The sequence below is a fragment of the Tachyglossus aculeatus genome, chromosome 7 (genome assembly GCF_015852505.1).
Source record: "Tachyglossus aculeatus isolate mTacAcu1 chromosome 7, mTacAcu1.pri, whole genome shotgun sequence".
Lineage (NCBI taxonomy): Eukaryota > Metazoa > Chordata > Mammalia > Monotremata > Tachyglossidae > Tachyglossus > Tachyglossus aculeatus.
This window is the reverse complement of record NC_052072.1, coordinates 7,835,313-7,857,869: the sequence shown is the minus strand read 5'-3', so window position 1 is coordinate 7,857,869 and position 22,557 is coordinate 7,835,313. Positions and strand designations below refer to the sequence as shown.

General features: G+C 44.2%; 1 protein-coding gene across 1 annotated transcript in view; it reads right to left on the bottom strand.

Annotated features, from left to right (window-relative positions):
- Nucleotides 1-22,557, bottom strand: part of BMPR2 (bone morphogenetic protein receptor type 2) — a 292,094-nt gene that overhangs the window by 146,747 nt on the left and 122,790 nt on the right. The gene's annotated exons all lie outside the window — the stretch shown is intronic.

The window sequence follows — 22,557 nt, the reverse complement described above, 5'->3', positions numbered from 1 at the left end:
CAATTAAGTGCTTCCTATACTTACTTCCCAATAATAAATATGTACAAACATATATATATATATATAAGCGCAACAAATGCAATCATTATTACAAGTAAATTGCGTTGGACACAGTCCCTGTCCCACATGGGGCTCACGGTCTCAAACCGCATTTTACAGATGAGATAACTGAGGCACAGAGAAGTGAAGTGACTCGCCCAAGGTCACAAAGTAGACATGCAACGGTGTCAGGATTAGGACCCATGTCCTTCTGACTCCCTGGGCCGTGCTCTATCCATTATGCCACGCTGTTTCTCCGAGGTAAGGATTTTTAGCATTTTGGCGGGTGGATTGGCGAGTCCAGACTATTCGCCACTCAACTACATCATCAATCATATTTATTGAGCGCTTACTATGTGCAGAGCACTGTACTAAGCGCTTGGGAAGTACAAATTGGCAACATATACAGTCCCTACCCAACAGTGGGCTCACAGTCTAAAAGTCTAAAACTACATATAAATAAGTAACTTTTACCTGGACTGCAGTTAATGTTTTGAAGATAATGAATGATAAATTTGCTAAGAAGAATGGAGGCTGAGAAGAGCGAAATTCTCTCATCCTCCTCATCCACCGAAGGGGAGCAAACTCGGGGTCCCTGTTCCCAAGCATGTTCTGGGGGGGGCGAGGCTGCGCTGATTTAAGCCACAACCATGTGTCCTCAGTGTCCCCACAGGACCCGCACCGGCTCCCACTGTTGGGTAGGGACTGTCTCTATATGTTGCCAACTTGTACTTCCCAAGCGCTTAGTACAGTGCTCTGCACACAGTAAGCGCTCAATAAATACGATTGATTGATTGATTGATTGATCAGAGAGGAGCAGCATGGCCGAGTGGGGAGAGTCTTCTAGACTGTGAGCCCACTGTTGGGTAGGGACTGTCTCTATATGTTGCCAACTTGTGCTTCCCAAGCGCTTAGTACAGTGCTCTACACACAGTAAGCGCTCAATACATACGATTGATTGATTGATTAGAGCACGAGCCCGGGAGTCAGAAGGACCTGGGTTCTAATCTAGACACCGCCACCAGTCTGTTGCGTAACTTTGGGCAAATCACTTCACTAGGCCGCAGTTCCCTCATCTGTAAAATGGGGATTGAGACTGTGAGCCCAGACTGAGCCCCTTCCTTCCTCTCCCCCTCGTCCCCCTCTCCATCCCCCCATCTTACCTCCTTCCCTTCCCCACAGCATCTGTATATATGTATATATGTTTGTACATATTTTTTACTCTATTTATTTATTTTATTTGTACATATCTATTCTATTTATTTTATTTTGTTAGTATGTTTGGTTTTGTTCTCTGTCTCCCCCTTTTAGACTGTGAGCCCACTGTTGGGTAGGGACTGTCTCTATATGTTGCCAATTTGTACTTCCCAAGCGCTTAGTACAGTGCTCTGCACCTAGTAAGCGCTCAATAAATACGATTGACGATGATGATGATGAGCCCCACAGGGACTGCATCCAATCGGATTTGCCTGTATTCACCCCAATGCTTCGCCTGGCACATGTAAATGCTTAATGAATACCACTACTATTATTATTATCATTATTATTATCAAAGAATACCATTATTATTATTATTATCATTATTATTATCCTGCCCTGCCTTCCCTGACCCCGGCAAGAGTGAAAGAAGTACAGGCAGCATGAAGCTTCCACATCACCTCGCTCTAGCAGTTGCTGTGGCTCCCGATGGGCCTTGGATTTTGAACCTATATATATGTATATATGTTTGTACATGTTTATTACTCTATTTTATTTGTACACATTTATTCTATTTATTTTATTTTGTTAACATGTTTTGTTCTCTGTCTCCCCCTTCTAGACTGTGAGCCCGCTGTTGGGTAGGGACCGTCTCTCTATGTTGCCAACTTGTACTTCCCAAGCGCTTAGGACCGTGCTCTGCACACAGTAAGCGCTCAATAAATACGATTGGATCAATCAATCAATCAATCCATGGATTGGATGAATGAATGAATGAGCCATGAGGAGCCTGAAATACTTCTCCTCTGAGCACAGCATCCTAATGGCTTTTGTTTTCATTTTGTGGATCGGTCTTCGTCTTTAAGGTTGTTTGTGATTCATTATCAATCAATCATATTTATTGAGCGCTTACTGTGTGCAGAGCACTGTACTAAGCACTTGAATGAATAATGAATGAATGAATAATGAATAATGACATTCATTATGTCATAGTTCCTTATGGAACTGTCACCAGTCTTCTCTCCTTTATATATTTGGACTGTGAGCCAGGCCACAAACGTTGTTGCCATTTTCCCCTCAGTCTCAGCACTTAGAACAGTGCTTTGCATATAGTAAGCGCTTAACAAATGCCACCATTATTATTAATATATATTAATAATAACAATAGTTATTATGGTACTTGTTAAGTGCTTACTATGTGTCAAGCACTTTTCTAAGCAATGGGGTAGATAGAAGTTTATCAGATTGGACAGAGCCTGTCCACATGGGGCCCACACTCATATTATAATTTAATTATAAATTATTTATTTATATTAATGTCTGTCTCCCCATCTAGACTGTAACCTTGGTATGGGTATGGAATGTGTCCGTAATTCTATTGTACTCTCCCGAGCACTTAGCACAGTGCTCTGCATATAGTTAAGTGCTCCATAGTTATGCAACTCCCTGAGCAACTTGTACTTCCCAAGCGCTTAGTACAGTGCTCTGCACACAGTAAGCGCTCAACAAATATGATTGAATGATTGATTCTGCATCACTTACACACTTGAGCCTTTACTCCTTAACCACTTTGATTTTCATCCCACCCCAACAGCATTTATGAACATATCCACCTGTAGTTTAATGTGTGCCTGTCCTGCTCCTTGATAAACTCCTTATAAGCAGTGATTGCAACTAACTCTGCTATTGTACTGTTCTCCCCAAAGTGCTTAGTACAGTGCTCTGCACACAGCAAGTCGTTCGTTAAATACCACTGATTGACATATTTTCCAGGTGCACAGAGCAAGAGCATACAAGTACTACTAGTCTGAAAATTAACTTTAATTACGAGGCAAGACCTGAATATACAACACTGAGGGAAATTAAATATTTCACATTTATAAACTGTCTGCCTACACTGCAAAAGGCTGGCTTATTCAGGCCTAAGACTGTTTTGGGTTTTTTCTTTTTTAACTGGATCAAATCATAGGAATGAATCTCCACCATGAGCTAGCCATGGTTTAATCTGTGAAAAAATATTTAGGAATTTTGTGATACATGCGCTTTTTTAGAACCAAAAGTGTAAAATCTGAATTTATCGTTATTATTCAATATTTACATTTACAGATGTAACACAAGATTAACAGCCACTCAGGCTCCAAAATCAATCAATCAATCATATTTGTTAAGCGCTTACTGTGTGCAGAGCGCTGTACTAAGCGCTTGGGAGAGTACAATGGAGATTTGGAAGTGAGGAGACACACTGCCACAGTGAGCCTCTGGGTAACTAATAATGACCACCTTGTAACCTCCCCAGTGCTTAGAACAGTGCTTTGCACATAGTAAGCGCTTAATAAATGCCATTATTATTATTATTAAATGCAAATGTTAAGCATTTACTTCGAATCTTTCAACTGACAATGAGATTTGGATTCCTTCATTCATTCATTCATTCAATCATATTTATTGAGCACTTACTGTGTGCAGAGCACTGTACTAAGCGCTTGGGAAGTACAAGTTGGCAACATATTCCAACTTTATTCCACCACTAAAATTCTGAAACTTCTATTTTGAGAGTCATCTGAATTTGGATTCGTTTCTTTTTATTTAGGATGAATTTCCTCTCAGTTCATTACTATTTGTGAACCCTAAATCATTCCCATACTAAATGCTCACCTCCTCCAGGAGGCCTTCCCAGACTGAGCCCTTTTTCCTCTCCTCCTCCCCATCCTCCCTTCCCTTCCCCTCCCCACAGCACCCGTGTACATGTTTGTACAGATTTTTTACTCTATTTTCCTTGTACATACTTACTATTCTATTTATTTTGTTAATGATGTGCATCTCGCTTTACTTCTATTTATTCTGATGACACCTGTCCACATGTTTTGTTGTCTGTCTCCCCCTTCTAGCCTGTGAGCCCGTTGTTGGGTAGGGACCGTCTCTATATGTTGCCAACTTGTACTTCCCAAGCGCTTAGTACAGTGCTCTGCACACAGTAAGCGCTCAATAAATACGACTGAATGAACGAATTTGGGGTGGTACCGGGGTAGACGAAAAAGCAGAGGAGAGATAAAGTGGTGGGGAGGGGGAAACTTTAGAAAATATCTGGAGAGCCCCAAGACAAACTTGACACCACACTGAAGGCTATTTCACTTCCTCACACAAATTTGGATCCAAGTTTCCAGAGCTCCGTTTGATTTAGAGAAGTCAACCATTAATCGCTACAGCACAGACAATAAAGCTGAATGATTTCTGTATTATAATGTTGATCCCACAAGCTATATTTCCTAGAGGCCACATTTCCCCACTCCCCCAGAACCTCCCCTGGTTGCCCACCCAAGTCCACATCAAACTCCTTACTACTGGCGCCTATCACACCTCACCAATCATCTATTCCTTCTAGACTGTGAGCCCGCTGTCGGGTAGGGACCGTCTCTATATGTTGCCAACTTGTACTTCCCAAGCGCTTAGTCCAGTGCTCTGCACACAGTAAGCGCTCAATAAATACGATTGAATGAATTGAATGAATCTATTCCAGCCCAGCCCACAACACTCCACTCCTCCAGGGTCAGCTTACTCCCTGAGCTCCGAACTCTTCTAACTCATCTCCGACCCCTTTCCCAAGTCCCCCCCACAACCTGGAACTCCCTCCCCCTCCATAATAATAATAATAATAATGATGATGGCATTTATTAAGCGCTTACTATGTGCAAAGCACTGTTCTAAGCAGCACTGGGGAGGTTAAAAGATGATCAGGTCATCCCACGGGGGGCTCACAGTCCTAATCCCCATTTTACAGATGAGGGAACTGAGGCTCAGAGAAGTGAAGTGATTTGCCCAAAGTCACACAGCTGACAAGTGGCGGTGCCAGGATTTGAACCCATGACCTCTGACTCCAAAGCCCTTGCTCTTTCCACTGAGCCATGCTGCTTCTCTATAAAAGCCAGACCACCAGTCTTTCCACCTTCAAAGCTTTATTAAGATTTTAGACTTAGTCTTTTAGACTGTGAGCCCACTGTTGGGTAGGGACTGTCTCTATATGTTGCCAATTTGTACTTCCCAAGCGCTTAGTACAGTGCTCTGCACATAGTAAGCGCTCAATAAATACGATCGATGATGATGATGATGAAGATCTCATCTCCTCCAAGAGGCCTTCCCCAATTAAACCCCTTTTTCCCCAGTGCTCTCCCTTCTAATGTCATTTATGCACTTGGACATCTGATATGTAACTTGTATTTCCCAAGCGCTTAGTCCAGTGCTCTGCACACAGTAAGCGCTCAATAAATACGATTGATGATGCTATCTGCCCCACCCTCAACCCCGCAGCACTTATGTACATATCCTTAAACTATACGATGACGATAGTATTTGGTTCTGCCACTTGCCAGCTGTGTGACTTTGGGCAAGTCACTTAACTTCTCTGTGCCTCAGTTACCTCATCTGTAAAATGGGGATTAAGACTGTGAGCCCCACGTGGGACAACCTGATAACCTTGTATCTCCTCCAGCGCTTAGAACAGTGCTTGGCACATAGTAAGCACTTAAAAAATGCCATCATTATTATTATTAACAGCACTTAGAGAAGCAGCGTGGCTCAGTGGAAAAGAACATGGGCTTTGGAGTCAGAGGTCATGGGTTCAAACCCCAGCTCCGCCGACTGTCTGCTGTGTGACTTTGGGCAAGTCACTTCACTTCTCTGGGCCTCAGTGACCTCATCTGTAAAATGGGGATGAAGACTGTGAGCCCCATGTGGGACAACGTGATCACCTTGTAATCTCCCCAGCGCTTAGAACAGTGCTTTGCACATAGTAAGTGCTTAATAAATGCCATTATTATTATTATTAACAGTACTTGGCACATAGTAAGCGCTAAACAAATATCATTATTATTATTATTATTATTGTGTGTCAAGCAGTGTTCTAAATACTGGGGTAGATACAAGCTAATCAGGATTAGAACCTGTATCCTGGGATTAGAACCTAAACCCTTCTGACCCCCAGGGCCTGGGCTCTAACCACTAGGCCATGCTGCTTCCCTATTATATATTATAAATTATTTATACTAATGCCTGTTTCCTCCTCCAGCCTGTAAGCTCATTATGAGCAGGGAATGTGTCTGCTAATTTGGTTACCTTGGGCTCTCCCAAGCGCTCAGTACAGAGCTCTGCTCATAATAATAATGGCATTTATTAAGTGCTTACTATGTGCAAAACACTGTTCTAAGCACTGGGGAGGTTATAAGGTGACCAGGTTGTCCCACGGGGGGCTCACAGTCTTAATCCCCATTTTACAGATGAGGGAACTGAGGCCCAGAGAAGTGAAGTGACTTGCCCAAACTCACACAGCTAAGTGGCGGAGTCGGGATTTGAACCCATGACCTCTGACTCCAAAACCAGGGCTCTTTCCACTGAGCCACGCTGCTTCCCCTGCTCATAGTAAGCACTCAATAGAGAAGCAGCGTGGCTCAGTGGAAAGAGCCCGGGCTTTGGAGTTAGAGGTCATGGGTTCCAATCCCGGCTCCACCCACTGTCAGCTGTGTGACTTTGGGCAAGCCACTTCACTTCTCTGGGCCTCAATTACCTCATCTGTAAAATGGGGATTAAGACTGTGAGCCCCCCGTGGGACAACCCGATCACCTTGTAACCTCCCCAATGCTTAGAACAGTGCTTTGCACATAGTAAGTGCTTAATAAATGCCATCATCATTATTATTAATAAATACCATCAATTGACTGGCGCACAGTAGGGGCCAGCATGAGGAAGTAGTGTGGCCTAGTAGATAGAGCACAGTCCTGGGAGTTGGAAAGTCATGGGTTCTTATCCTGGCTCTGCCACTTGTCTGCTGTGTGACCCTGGACAAATCACTGCACTTCTCTGTGCCTCAGTTACCTCATCTGTAAAATGGGGTTAAAACTGTGAGCTCTAGGTGGGCCAGAAACTGTGTCCAGCCTATCTTGATTCTACCCCGGAGCCTAGAAAAGTGCCTGGCCCTGCAACAAGACTGTAAGTTTGTCCTCTAGACTGTAAACTCCTTGTGGGCAGGGAATGTGTCTATTATATTGTTCTCTCCCAAGCGCTTAGAACAGTGCGCTGCCCCACAGTAAGCACTCAATCAATCAATCAATTGCATTTATTGAGCACTTACTGTGTGCAGAGCACTGTACTAAGCGCTTGGGAAGTACAAGTTGGCAACAATAAATAAATAAATAAATTTTAAATGTATTTTATTTATTAATTTATTGAAATTTTAAATTTCAATAAAGCTGACACAAAATAAGTGCTTAACAAATGCCATTTTTAAAAAAATGCATGCTCTTGATGATGGGGTGGTCATTAGGGCAGCGTGGCTCAGTGGAAAGAGCCCAGGCTTGGGAGTCAGAGGTCATGGGTTCAAACCCCGGTTCCGCCAATTATCAGCTGTGTGACTCTGGGCAAGTCACTTAACTTCTCTGGGCCTCAGTTACCTCATCTGTAACATGGGGATTAAAGCTGTGAGCCCCCAGAGGGACAACCTCATCACCTTGTAACCTCCCCAGCGCTTAGAGCAGTGCTTTGCACATAATCAATCAATCAATCAATCAATCGTATTTATTGAGCGCTTACTGTGTGCAGAGCACTGTACTAAGCACTTGGGAAGCACAAATTGGCAACATACAGAGACAGTCCCTACCCAACAGTGGGCTCACAGCCTAAAAGGGGGAGACAGAGAACAAAACCAAACATACTAACAAAATAAAATAAATAGAATAGATATGTACAAATAAAATAAATTATAAATAAATAAATAGAGTAATAAATATGTACAAACATATATACATATATACAGGTGCTGTGGGGAAGGGAAGGAGGTAAGAAGGGGGGGATGGAAAGGGGGACGAGGGGGACATAGTAAGCACTTAATAAATGCCATCATTATTATTATATTGTTCTCTCCCAAGCGCTTAGAACAGTGCGCTGCCCCACAGTAAGCACTCAATAAATAAAGCTGACACAAAATGAGTGCTTAACAAATGCCATTTTTAAAAAAATGCATGCTCTTGGTGATGGGGCGGTCATTAGGGCATGATAATTGAGGATTAGGAAACCAGGACAGCTTCCAGCCTGGGCTCTAACTCCTCCCTGATCTATTGTTTCCACAACAAGAGAAGCAGCGTGGCTCAGTGGAAAGAGCAGGGGCTTGGGAGTCAGAGGTCATGGGTTCAAATCCCAGCTCCGCCACATGTCTGCTGTGTGACCTTGGACAAGTCACTTAACTTCTCTGAGCCTCAGTTCCCTCATCTGTAAAATGGGGATGAAGACTGGGAGCCCCACGTGGGACAACTTGATCACCTTCTATCCCCCCCCAGCGCTTAGAACAGTGCTTTGCACATAGTAAGTGCTTAATAAATGTCAGTATTATTATTATTATTATTATTATTATCATTATATTGTTCTCTCCCAAGCGCTTAGAACAGTGTGCTGCCCCACAGTAAGCACTCAATAAAGCTGACACAAAATAAGTGCTTAACAAATGCCATTTTAAAAAAAATGCTTGCTCTTGATGATGGGGTGGTCATTAGCGCATGATAATTGAGGAATAGGAAAGGAGGACAGCTTCCAGCCTGGGCTCTAACTCCTCCCTGATCTATTGTTTCCACAACAAGAGAAGCAGCGTGGCTCAGTGGAAAGAGCAGGGGCTTGGGAGCCAGAGGTCATGGGTTCAAATCCCAGCTCCGCCACATGTCTGCTGTGTGACCTTGGACAAGTCACTTAACTTCTCTGAGCCTCAGTTACCTCATCTGTAAAATGGGGATGAAGACTGGGAGCCCCACGTGGGACAACTTGATCACCTTGTATCCCCCCCCCAGCGCGTGGAACAGTGCTTTGCACATAGTAAGCGCTTAACAAATGCCATTATTATTATTATTATTATTCCTATTATTCCTATTATTATTATTATTATTATTATTATTATTATCATTATTTAGTGTCTCCCAACAGATTTGCCTGAGGCTTAAAGGCTTGGGAAAGGACTCTCTGCAAAGTCGGGTCCCCTGCTGTGTGGCCCCTAACCCTAAGCCTGGACACTGGCACCCCAAAATCACTCTCACAGAGAGCACTTATTTTTCATGCAGCTTGGGGAGGCGGACAGAAAATTGGATTTTCTACTCCTGAAAGATCATCATCATCATCATCATCAATCGTATTTATTGAGCGCTTACTATGTGCAGAGCACTGTGCTAAGCGCTTGGGAAGTACAAATTGGCAACATATAGAGACAGTCCCTACCCAACAGTGGGCTCACAGTCTAAAAGGGGGAAACAGAACAAAACCAAACATACTAACAAAATAAAACAAATAGAATAGATATAAATAAAATAAAATAAATAATGGCATTTATTAAGCGCTTACTATGTGCAAAGCACTGTTCTAAGCGCTGGATATGTACAAGTAAAATAGAGTAATAAATATGTACAAACATATATACATATATACAGGTGCTGTGGGGAAGGGAAGGAGGTAAGATGGGGGGATGGAGAGGGGGACGAGGGGGAGAGGAAGGAAGGGGCTCAGTCTGGGAAGGCCTCCTGGAGGAGGTGAGCTCTCAGTAGGGCCTTGAAGGGAGGAAGAGCGCGAGCTTGGAGGATGGGCATAGGGATTGGGGGCATTCCAGGCCCGGGGGAGGATGTGGGCCTTGTCCCACGTTGGTGGCCTGGCTCTAGGAGAAAAGCCCATTAATGGATTCACTCACTGAAGAGCTTTTTATGTAACCAGTCAATCCTCAGCCCTGGAAGGTTCAGGAAAATACGCTGGTGTGTGGATGCACTGATTGATCTGCTAAGGCAGTTTGGCCTGATTTTCAGAGGAATCCGTGTTAGGGTGAGTGGAAAATTTTCTCTCTGATTGCCCTCCATTCCCCACCGTCCTTTGACTGTAAACTTGGCTGGCAGGCAAGGTGCCTTGGGTTCAAACTAGGCGATCCTTGAAGTGTGCTTAAAAAAAAAAATCACTGTTACGCTATTGTTGATGGAGAGAGAGAACATGAGAACCTGAGCAGCAGTATGGCCTAGTGTACTTCCCAAGCGCTTAGTCCAGTGCTCTGCACACAGTAAGCGCTCAATAAATACGATTGATTGATTGATAGTGGCAAGAATATGGGCTTGGGTGTCAGAGGGCTTGGCAGTCAGAAGACTTGGGTTCTAATCCCGCTCCACCACTTGTCTGCTGTGTGACCTTGGGCAAGTCGCTTCACTGCTCTGTGCCTCTGTGACCTTATCTGTAAAATGGGGCTGAAGACGGTGAGCCCCATGTGGGACAGGGACTGTGTCCGAACCATTTACCTTGTATCTACCCCAGCGCTTAAAATGATTCTTGGCACACAGTAAGCGCTTAACAAATACCATAATTAATTATTGGGTCCTGGGCGTATAGTGTGTTGGGGAGGAGGGAGAAAGACATCCATTCCCGTGTCAGCCACCGCCACAGGGTGACCGCTGGCCCCAAAATGGACCGTACTAGCCCACACCTCTCTCCTCCCCTGCAATCTCACAACTCCTCCTGCCTCGTGGACATCACTATATAGATAATAATGATGGTACTTGTAAAGCGCTTACTATGTGCAAAGCACCGTTCTAAGAGCTGGGGGGATACAAGGTGATCAGGTGGTCCCACATGGGGCTCACAGTCTTAATCCCCATTTTACAAATGAAGGAACTGAGGCCCAGAGAAGTTAAGTGACTTGCCCAAGGTCACACAGCTGACAATTGGCAGAGCCGGGATTTGAACCCATGACCTCTGTGTACCACTGTGTCCTCATCTTCCCTCCCAAATCCTCTCCTCCATTCAATAATCCCATCACGGCTGACATGACTGACTGATTGGCAATACCCTCTCCTCTCTTGGTATGATCTTTGACTCCTACCTCTCTTTCAGGCCAATATTAAATCAATCAATGGTATTTATAATAATAATAATAATAATAATAAAACCAATGGCACTTGTTAAGCATTTACTATGTGCCAGGCACTGTTGTTAGAAGCAGCGTGGCTTAGTGGAAAGAACACAGGCTTGGGAGTCAGAGGACATGGGTTCTAATCCCGGCTCCGCCGCTGGTCATTTCTGTGACTCTGGGCAAGTCACTTAACTTCTCTGTGCCTCAGTTCCCTCATCTGTAAAATGGGGCTTTAAGACTGTGAGCCCCAGGTGGGACAACCTGATTACCTTGTATCTACCTCAGCGCTTAGAACAGTGCTGGGCACATGGTACGCGCTTGACAAGTACCATCTATGGTACTTGTTAAGCACTTACTATGTGCCAAACACTGTTGTTGTTACTTTGATTATTATGGTACTTGATAAGCACTTACTATAATAATAATACTAATACAATAATGATGGCATTTGTTAAGCGCTTACTATGTGCGAAGCACCGTTCTAAGCTCTGGGGAGGATACAAGGTGATCAGGTTGTCCCACGTGGGGCTCACAGTCTTAATCCCCATTTTACAGATGAGGCAACTGAGGCCCAGAGAAGGGACTTACCCAAAGTCACACAGCTGACAAGCGGCGGAGCCAGGATTAGAACCCATGACCTCTGACTCCCAAGCGACTGAGCCACGCCGCTTCCCTACTGAGCCACACTGCTTCCCTATGTGCCAAGTACTGTTATAAAAACTGGAGTTGATTCAAGTGAGGTTGGACACAGTCCCTGTTCCATATGGGGCTCACACTCTTAATCCCCATTTTACAGATGAGGGAATTAAGGTCCAGAAAAGTAATAATAATTATGGCATTTATTAAGCGCTTACTATGTGCAAAGCACTGTTCTAAGCGCTGGGGAGGTTACAAGGTAATCAGGCTCACAGTCTTAATCCCCATTTTCCAGATGAGGTACCTGAGGCCCAGAGAAGTTAAGTGACTTGCCCAAAGTCACACAGCTGACAATTGGCAGAGGCGGGATTTGAACCCATGACCTCTGACTCCAAAGCCCGGGCTCTTTCCACTGAGCCACCCTGACTTGCCCAAGGTCATACAGCAGTCAAGTGGTGGAGCCAGGATTAGAACCCGTGACCTGACTCCCAGACTTGTGCTCTAACCACTAGGCAACGCCGCTTTGTGCTGGAGGAGACACAAGGTAATTGGGTAGGACACAGTCCCTGTCCCACATGGGGGTTCACAGTCCTAATCCCCATTTTACAGATGAGGTAATTTATTGAAAGTGAAGGGCAGAAGACTTGAAAGGCTTATTATTCAAAGTTAAGGAACGGAGCAAAAAGATGGGCCTATATCATCAATCGTATTTACTGAGCGCTTACTATGTGCAGAGCACTGTACTAAGCGCTTGGGAAGTACAAATTGGCAACATATAGAGACGGTCCCTACCCAACAGTGGGCTCACAGTCTAAAAGGGGGAGACAGAGAACAAAACCAAACATACTAACAAAATAAAATAGAATAGATATGTACAAATAAATTAAATAAATAAATAGAGTAAAAAAAAATATGTACAAACATATTTTGTACATTTGCATGCCAAGAAAATAAAGAGCATGACAACTGGAAGTTTTAACACATTTGCAGTGGATGGAGAGAAGATTGAAATACTTGACGACTGACAGCTGAATTGGGAAGACTCGACGGCACTTAATAATAATTAATTTATTGAATGCTTACTAGGTGCACAGCACGATATTAAGCGATTGGGAGAGGACAACACCACAGACGCGTTCTCCGGTCTAGAGGGGGAGATTTGCCAATTCCTCTCAGCTCTTCCTACCTCTTTCGGAATCAGTACAATACGACAAAGTTGGCAGGCATGTTCCCTGCCCACGAGGAGTATTTAGTGCTGGGAAGGGAATCTGTCACTGTTTATTGTTGTACTGTACTTTCCCAAGCACTTAATACAGTGCTTTGCATGCAGTAAGCGCTTAATAAATGATTGAATGAATGAGTGCTGTTTCTTTCCCATTAGGACTCTCAACTACATCTTGAGAAAAGCAGCTGTTGTGATGTAACCATGACTCCTTCCTTGTATTTCACAACAATAATTGGAAGATAATGTTTAATAGGGACACATGGATTTTATCAGCCAATTAGCGTGTTCCTATGTGCTCAATGCCTTCAACTAATCGGGTTGGGCATAAAGGAAATCACTCAGAAAAATTGAATAAACTCCCTCCCCTTTTGGTAATTCTGCTGGCAACATTTCTTGGAAATTTGGGCACAAATCGGTTCAGATTCCACATTCAGGTTGCTCCTTATCCCAAAAGCTTTTTTTCAAAAAGTGCTTACTATTTTTGTTTGCTTTATGGTATTTATTAACCACTTACTAGGTTCCATGCACTCTTCTAAGAGCTGGGGTAGATACAAGCTAATGATGTTGGACATTTCCCTGTCCCAAGGGGCTCGGAGCCGTAATCTCCACTTTATAGATAAAGTAACTGTGGCCTAGAGAAGTTAAGTAACTTGCCCAAGGTCACACAGCAGGCAAGTGTCAGAGCAGATTAGAACCCAAGTCCTCTGATTCCAGGCTTGTGCCCTATGCATTAGGCCGCACAGTTTTTAAAGCTTCTGTCCCCTCTTTGCCCCTTACTTAAAATGAAAAGTTTCCATCTCTGGTGTAGAGAAATATATATGGGATCACATATGCTTTCTATTCTCAACTTTTGCAACATGCAGACACGAGGGTGGAGCAAGGAAGGAGAGGGAACTGGTTAAAAATTTGCAAGACCAACCTTTTTATAAACTGCACATTATTTTGATTTTTAAATACGAATTAAATCCCTCTATGAACTGTCATATTAGAGCGAGCAACGGGCCTAGCTATCTAGGATCTGTCTGAACTGGCACAGTCTGGTTCAAGTCTGCTGAGCCCTGCCTAATCTGGGGCATGACTCACTGGAACCATGATTTTTAAAAATGAAAAATAAAAATACCTTCAAGTGTTTTAAGATGGTGGTAGCCCCTTAAAATGCCAGCCAGAGAGGAGAGGGCTACCGCCATCTAAACAGCATTATAACAAAACTGTGCATTTGCACTGTACTTTTCCTTTTTCCCAGTGCTTTCATTTCAGTTATACAGTCATTCATTCATTCAATTCATTCAATCGCATTTATTGAGTGCTTACTGTGTGCACAGCACTGTACTAAGCACTTGGGAAAGTACAATACAATAGACAGTCCCTGCGGACAACAAGTTTATGGTTTAGAGTTAGTACTTTTTTTATCCTCACACAACGCTGAACCTGAGAATGGAAAGGCAGGTGTTATCACCCCAAATTTACAAATGAGAAAAAAGCTATTCATTCATTCAATTTTATTTATTGAGCGCTTACGGTGTGCAGAGCACTGGACTAAGCACCTGGAAAGTACAATTCAGCAACACATAGAGATGGTCCCTACCCAACAAGAGGCTTACAGTCTATTAAGTGACTTTACAGAGGGTGCAGCACCTGTATATATGTATATATGTTTGTACATATTTATTACTCTATTTATTTTACTTGTACATATTTATTCTATTTATTTTATTTTGTTAATGTGTTTTGTTTTTTGTTCTCCCCTTCTAGACTGTGCGCCCGCTGTTGGGTAGGGACCGCCTCTATATGTTGCTAATTTGTACTTCCCAAGCGCTCAGTACAGTGCTCTGCACACAGTAAGCGCTCAATAAATACGATTGAATTGAATTGAATTGCCCAGCAGCCCCAAAGCTGCGGTAATAATAATAATAATGAAGATAATAATAATAATGGTATTTGTTAAGTGCTTACTATGTGCCATTCATTAATTCAATCGTATTTATTGAGTGCTTACTGTGTGCAGAGCACTGTACTAAGCGCTTGGGAAGGACAAGTTTGCAACAGAGATGGTCCCTACCCAAAAGCGGGCTCACAGTCTCTGCCAGGCACTGTACTAAGCGTGGGGTAGATACAAGCTAATCAGGAAACATCCCACCCCCGTCCTACAAGGGGCTCGCTCTGTGCCTCAGTTTCCTCACCTGTAAAATGGGGATTAAGACTGTGAGAGCCACCAGGGGCAGGGACTGCATACAACCTGATTAGTTTGTACAGGAGAGCAGAAATGATTCCTTTTTTACCTAATGTTTAACCTTAGGCAAACAAATTTAGCTAAATCACTAATGGCAAAGATCTGGTATTTTCTGCTGGCATACGCTGCGTTTGCCAGTCACATGGAACCAATTTATTTCCAGGAACAGATGCTTCACGTCTCAAATACTCAGCTGTCTTGCATTCTCCACTCTAACATGGACGATTGCTAGGCAGTGAAGAAAACTGAACTGAGGGTGCTGCCTCGGTGGAGATAAATTAGAGTTCTCGCTCTGCAAATGCTGAGACACGTAGCCTGATTTGGGGGAGCGGAGGGGGAACAAATCCTCTGACTCAAAAGCGATCACCACTTGCTTTCACAGAAATCTTGCTGGCTCTAAAATCAGGGTGATGTGCAAGCTGAACAAAAGAAAGATGACTTTCCGTTTTTCCCGTCTGATGTTACATGGGATTTCCGCAATACGGAGCGATTTAAATTATACACTTGATAGACAGGTCTCCCGATCTTTCCCTTCCTCACAATTTTCACAGGAATCCATCTCTAACCTGCTCTAACCTGACTGCTGGCTGATCCCAGGGCATAAACAGCTGCAAAAACACCAACCCACACCCACCCATTTTCTGGAGGAGTCTGAGCATTCATTCATTTCGTTCATTCAAGAGAAGCAGCGTGGCTCAGTGGAAAGAGCACGGGCTTTGGAGTCAGAGGTCATGGGTTCAAATCCCGGCTCTGCCACATGTCTGCTGTGTGACCTTGGGCAGCAAGTCTCCTAGCTTCTCTGAGCCTCAGTTACCTCATCTGTAAAATGGAGACTGACTGTGAGCCCCACGTGGGACAACCTGATTACGCTGTATCCCCCCCAGAGCTTAGAACAGTGCTATGCACATAGTAAGCGCTTAACAAATGCCAATATTATTATTATTCAATCATATTTACTGAGCACTTACTTTGTGCACAGCACTGTCCAAAGCGCTTGGGAAGTACAAGTTGGCAACATATAGAGACGGTCCCTACCCAACAGCGGGCTCACAGTCTAGAAGGGGGAGACAGACAACAAAACAAAACATATTAACAAAATAAAATAAATAGAATAGTAAATATGGACAAGTAAAATAGAGTAATAAATCTGTACAAGCATATATACAGGTGCTGTGGGGAGGGGAAGGAGGAAGGGCGGGGGGGATGGGGAGAGGAAGGAGGGGGCTCAGTGTGGGAAGCCCTCCTGGAGGAGGTGAGCTCTCAGTAGGGCTTTGAAGGGAGGAAGAGAGCGAGCTTGGCGGATTTGTGGAGGGAGGGCATTCCAGGCCCCGGGGATGACATGGGCCGGGGGTCGATGGCGGGACGGGCGAGAACGAGGCCCAGTGAGGAGGTGAGTGGCGGCAGAGGAGCAGAGGGTGCGGGCTGCAATGGAGAAGGACAGAAGGGAGGTGAGGTAGGACGGGGTGAGGTGATGGATGGACAGCCTTGAAGCCGAGGGTGAGGAGTTTCTGCCTGATGCGTAGGTTGATTGGTAGCCACTGGAGATTTTTGAGGAGGGGAGCACACCATGGTCTAGTGGAAAGAGCACAGGCCTGGGGGCAAGAGGGCCTAGGTTCTAATCCCGGGTCTCCCATGTATCTGCTGTGTGACCCTAGGCAAGTCGCTTCTCTGTGCCTCAGTCCCCTCATCTGCAGCGTGGCATAGTGGACAGAGCATGGGCTTGGGAGTCAGGGGGCAGGGGTTCTAATCCCGGCTCCACCACTTGTCTCTGTGTGACCTTCGGTAAGCCACTTAACTTCCCTGTGCCTCATTTACCTCATCTGTAAAATGGGGATTAAGACCGTGAGCCCCATGTGGGACAACCTGATTACCCCAGCGCTTAGAACAGTGCTTGGCAAATTGCGCTTAACAAATGCCATAATTATCCCTCCGGACTGTGAGCTCGTTGTGGGCAGCACTTAGTACAAGAACTTGGTACAGTTCTTGGCCCACAGTAAGCGCTCAATAAATATGACAATGAATGAATGCAAAAAGGGATCAATCAATCGTATTTATTGAGCGCTTACTGTGTGCAGAGCACTGTACTAAGCACTTGAGAAGTACAAGTTGGCAACGTATAGAGACAGTCCCTACCCAACAGTGGGCTCACAGTCTAAACAGCCCTTCTCCCTCCTACTTAGATTGTGAGCCCCAGTGTAGAACCTAGTTATCTTATATGGGCCCAAGAGCTTAGTACAGTGCTTGGCACATAGTAAGCACTTAAATACCACAATTATTATTATTATTATTAACCCTTAAGTTAATTTTAGAAGCAGCACTGACCCAAATTCTCCCAGTGTGACAAGAGATTTCTGGAAGCCAATTTGGCCCTTTCCAATAATGCCATGTTATCTTTTTCAGGCCACGGAAATACCACTTCGTATCAAGCCTGAGACCCAGAGAGGCCTTTTTGGAAGCACAAAAATGAAAACCCCAGGCAGTCCTTTAGACACTTTAGACAATCTGGGTCATAGTGGAGAATCTACACTTGGAAGGCACTGCAACCACGTAGCTCTACCTTGTTCCTGGGCCAAGAGTGAAATATTCCATAAAATTAGATTGCATGAGCTCCTCAGGGCTAATCTGATGTCAAATATCTGTGACAAAGTGACACAAAAAGGGAGTGTTTCTCATTGCAGGTGTATGAATGTATAACCAATCACATTTATTGAGGCACTGAGGGCAGGGAATGTGTCTGTTTATTGTTATCTTGGTCTCTCCCAAGCACTTAGTTGAGTGCTCTGCACACATTATACACAATATACCAGACACATTCCCTGCCCACAACGAGCTTACAGTCTAGAGGGGAGGCAGACATTAATATAAGTAAATAGATTATGGATATGCACATAAGTGCTGTGGAGCGGGGGGTGTGGTGAATAAAAGGAGCAAGAAGGGAGGGGGAAAAGAGGAAATGAGGGCTTAGTCTGGGGAGGCCTCTTGGAGGAGATGTGCCTTCAATAAGGCTTTGAAGGCGGGCAGAGTAATTTTCTGTCGGATAGAAAGAGTCCAGAGGAAGGATCTGGGTGAGAGGTTGGCGGCAAGATAGATGAGATGGACGCATAGTTGAGAGGATTGGCATTAGGGGAGCGAAGTATGCAGGCTGGGCTGTAGTAGAAGAGCAGTGAGGTGAGGTAGTGGTGGAGTGATTTTAAGCTGATGGTTAAGTTTCTGTTTGATGCGGAGGTGGATGGGCAACTACTGGAGCTTCTTGAGGAGCTGGGAATCATGGACTAATCATTTTTGTAGAAAAATGATCCGGGGCACCAGAGTGAAGTATACTCTGGAGTGGGCATTCAGTGCTCTGCACAAAACAAATACTATTTACTGATTGAGGATTCCCAAATCTACATCTCCAGCCCTGAATTGCAACTACTATTTCTACACGGATGATTCCCAAATCTATATCTCTCCAACTTCTACCTCTCTCTCTCCTCCTCTGCAGTTTCAATTCTTTTTTTTTATGGTATTAAGCGCTTACTATGTGCCAGGCACTGTACTAAGTGCTGGAGTAGATACAGGCTAATCAGGCTGGACAGAGTCCACACCCTACCTGGGGCTCACGGCCTTAATAATCCCCATTTTACAGATGAGGTAAGTGAGGCGCAGGGAAGTGAACTGACTTGCCCATGATCACCCAGCAGACAGGTGGAAGAACAGGATTAGAACTCGTGTCCTCCAAATTCCCAGGCCCAAGCTCTATCCATTAGATAGGTCCTCCGGCCTTCTACCTGGATGTCCACCGACACCTCCAACTATACGTGTCCAAAACAGAACTTCTCATCTTCCCACTCAAACCCTGTCCTCCCCGTCTTTCCCCTCACTGTAGACCAAACCACCATCCTTCCTGTCTCACAAGCCCGAACACTTGACATTATCTTTGACTCATCCCTCTTCCAACCCACATATTCAGTCTGTCGCCAAATCCTGTCGGTTCTACTTTCCCAACACCTCTAAAAACTGCTCCTTCCCCTCCATCCTAACTGTTATCACACTGAGCCAAGCACTTATAGTATTCTGTCTTGACTACAGCATCTATCTTTATTGCTGACCCCGCTGCCTCCTGTCTCTCCCCTCTCCAGTCAGTGCTTCACTCTGCTACACGGATCAATTCTCTACAAAAAACCTAAAAATAAAAATAAAAAATAAAAATTCAGTCCACATCTCCTCACTTCTCAAAAAAATCATTGCCCATCCATCTCTGCATCCAACAGTAACTCCTTACCACAGGCTTTAAGGCACTCCATGAGCTCGCCACCTCTGTCTTTAGTTCAATGTGGCTCAGTGGAAAGAGACTGGGCTTTGGAGTCAGAGGTCATGGGTTCAAATCCCGTCTCCACCAACTGTCAGCTGTGTGACTTTGGGCAAGTCACTTAACTTCTCTGGGCCTCAGTTCCCTCATCTGTAAAACGGGGATTAAGACTGTGAGCCCCCCGTGGGACAACCTGATCACCTTGTAACTTCCCCAGCGCTTAAAATAGTGCTTTGCACATAGTAAGCGCTTAACAAATACCATCATTATTATTATTACTACTCCAACCCAGACTGTACACTTTGCTCTAATGCCAACCTACTCTAATATTTTACTTGTACATATTTACTACTCTATTTATTTTGTTAATGATGTGCATCTAGCTTTATTTCTATTTATTCTGATGACTTGACACCTGTCCACATGTTTTGTTTTGTTGTCTGTCTCCCCCTTCTACACTGTGAGCCCACTGTTGGGTAGGGACCGTCTCTATATGTTGCCAACTCGTACTTCCCAAGCGCTTAGTACACTGCTCTGCACACAGTAAGCACATAATAAATACGACTGAATGAATGAACCTACTCACTGAACTTTGAGTGCGTCTGTGTTGCCACAGTCTCCGTGTCCACATCCTCCCTCTTGCACCTGGAACTCCCTCTAGACTATAAGCTCCTTGTGGGCAGAGAAACAACTCTGTTTTCTTGTCCTCTCCCAAGCCTTAATACAGTGCTGTGCCCACAGTAAGCACTCAATAAATATGACCTACTGATCTGACAGGCCACTATTCTCTCCATCAAAACCCTCCTAAAATCATATCTCTGAGCCTGGTACCCCTTTCCTCCTCATATCTGACGGACAATTACTCTCCCAGCACTTCAAAGCCTCATTGAAGGCACATCTCTCCAAGAGGCCTTCCCTGATTAAGCCATATTTTCCTTTCCCTCGTCCCCCTCTCCATCCCCTCCATCTTACCGCCTTCCCTTCCCCACAGCACCTGTATATATGTATGTACATATTTATTACTCTATTTATTTATTTATTTTACTTGTACATATCTATTCTATTTATTTTATTTTGTTAGTATGTTTGGTTTTGTTCTCTGTCTCCCCCTTTTAGACTGTGAGCCCACTGTTGGGTAGGGACTGTCTCTATATGTTGCCAACTTGGACTTCCCAAGCGCTTAATACAGAGCTCTGCACACAGTAAGCGCTCAATAAATACGATTGATTGATTGATTCTTCTGCATCGCCCTGACTTGCTCCCTGTATTCATTCCCCCTTCCCAGCCCCACAGCACTTTTCATTCAATTGTTTTTTTTGAGCGCTTACTGTGTGCAGAGCACTGTACTAAGTGCTTGGGAAGTACAAGTTGGCAACATATAGAGACGGTCCCTACCCAACAGTGGGCTCACAGTCTAGAAGGAGGAGACAGAGAACAAAATAATTTAATATTTGTATTTATCCGTAATGTATTTATGTATGTTAATGTCTGTCTCCCCTCGTAGACTGTAGGCTCTTGGTGGGCAGAGAATGTGTCTGCTATATTATGTTCATTCAATCACATTTATTAATCAATCAATCAATAGTATTTATTGAGCACTTACTGTGTGCAGAGCACTGTACTAAGCGCTTGGGAAGTAGAAGTTGGCAACATATCATCATCATCATCAGCAATCATATTTATTGAGCGCTTACTATGTGCAGAGCACTGTACTAAGCACTTGGAAAGTACAAATTGGCAACAAATAGAGACAGTCCCTACCCAACAGTGGGCTCACAGTCTAAAAGGGGGAGACAGAGAACAAAACCAAACATACTGACAAAATAAAATAAATAGAATAGATATGTACAAGTAAAATAAATAGATAGATAATATATAAAAAATATATAAGAATATATATAAATAATATATAAAAATAAATAATAAATAAATATTAAGCACTTACTGTATGCAGAGACTCTATCAAACACTTACTACAGTGCTCTGCACACAGTAAGCACTCAATAAATAGACTGATTGACATATCCAACAAGATGCCCTCCCTGACTAGCTTATCATTTCCTTTCGTATTTGCTCTCCCTGTTGGTCACCTATATACTTCGATGTGTACCCCAAAAGGATTCTGATACTTACCCTACCCCCAGCTCCACAGCAGTTAGGTACATATTCTTATAACTCTGCCATTTCTCCATATACAATTTACATCTCCCCCTGCAGACTGTAAGCTCCTTGTGGGCAGGAATCATGTCAATCAACCCTATGGAATTGTACCCTCCCTAGTGCTTAGTACAGCGTTTGTACACAGTGAGCGCTCAATAAATACCACTGATTAACTGAACTCTGACTTCTCATTCAAATAATAATAATAATAATAATAATAATGGCATTTGTTAAGCGCTTACTATGTGCAGAGCACTATTCTAAGCGCTGGGGGGGGGGATACAAGGTGATCAAGTTGCCCCACGTGGGGCTCACAATCTTAATCCCCATTTTGCAGATGAGGAAACTGAGGCTCAGAGAAGTGAAGTGACTTGCCCAAGGTCACACAGCAGACATGTGGATGAGTCGGGATTCAAACCCATGACCGCTGACTCCAAAGCCCGGGCTCTTTCCACTGAGCCACACAGTGTGGGTTAGTGGCACGGCCTTGGAAGCCAGAGGGCGTGGATTCTAATCCCAGCTCCGCCAATGGTCTGCTGTGTGGCCTTGGGCAGTCGCTTAACTTCTCTGTGCCTCAGTTCCCTCATCTGTAAAATGGGGACTGAAACTGTGAGCCCCCACATGGGACAACCTGATTACCTTGTATCTACCCCAGCGCTTAGAACAGTCTCCTAGATTGTGAGCCCGTTGTTGGGTAGGGACCGTCTCTATATGTTGCCAACTTGTACTTCCCAAGCGCTTAGTCCAGTGCTCTGCACACAGCAAGCTCTCAATAAATACAAATTGAATGAATGAACAGTGCTTTTCAAAACCCTAGTGAGAGCTCACCTCCTCCAGGAGGCCTTCCCAGACTGAGCCCCCTCCTTCCTCTC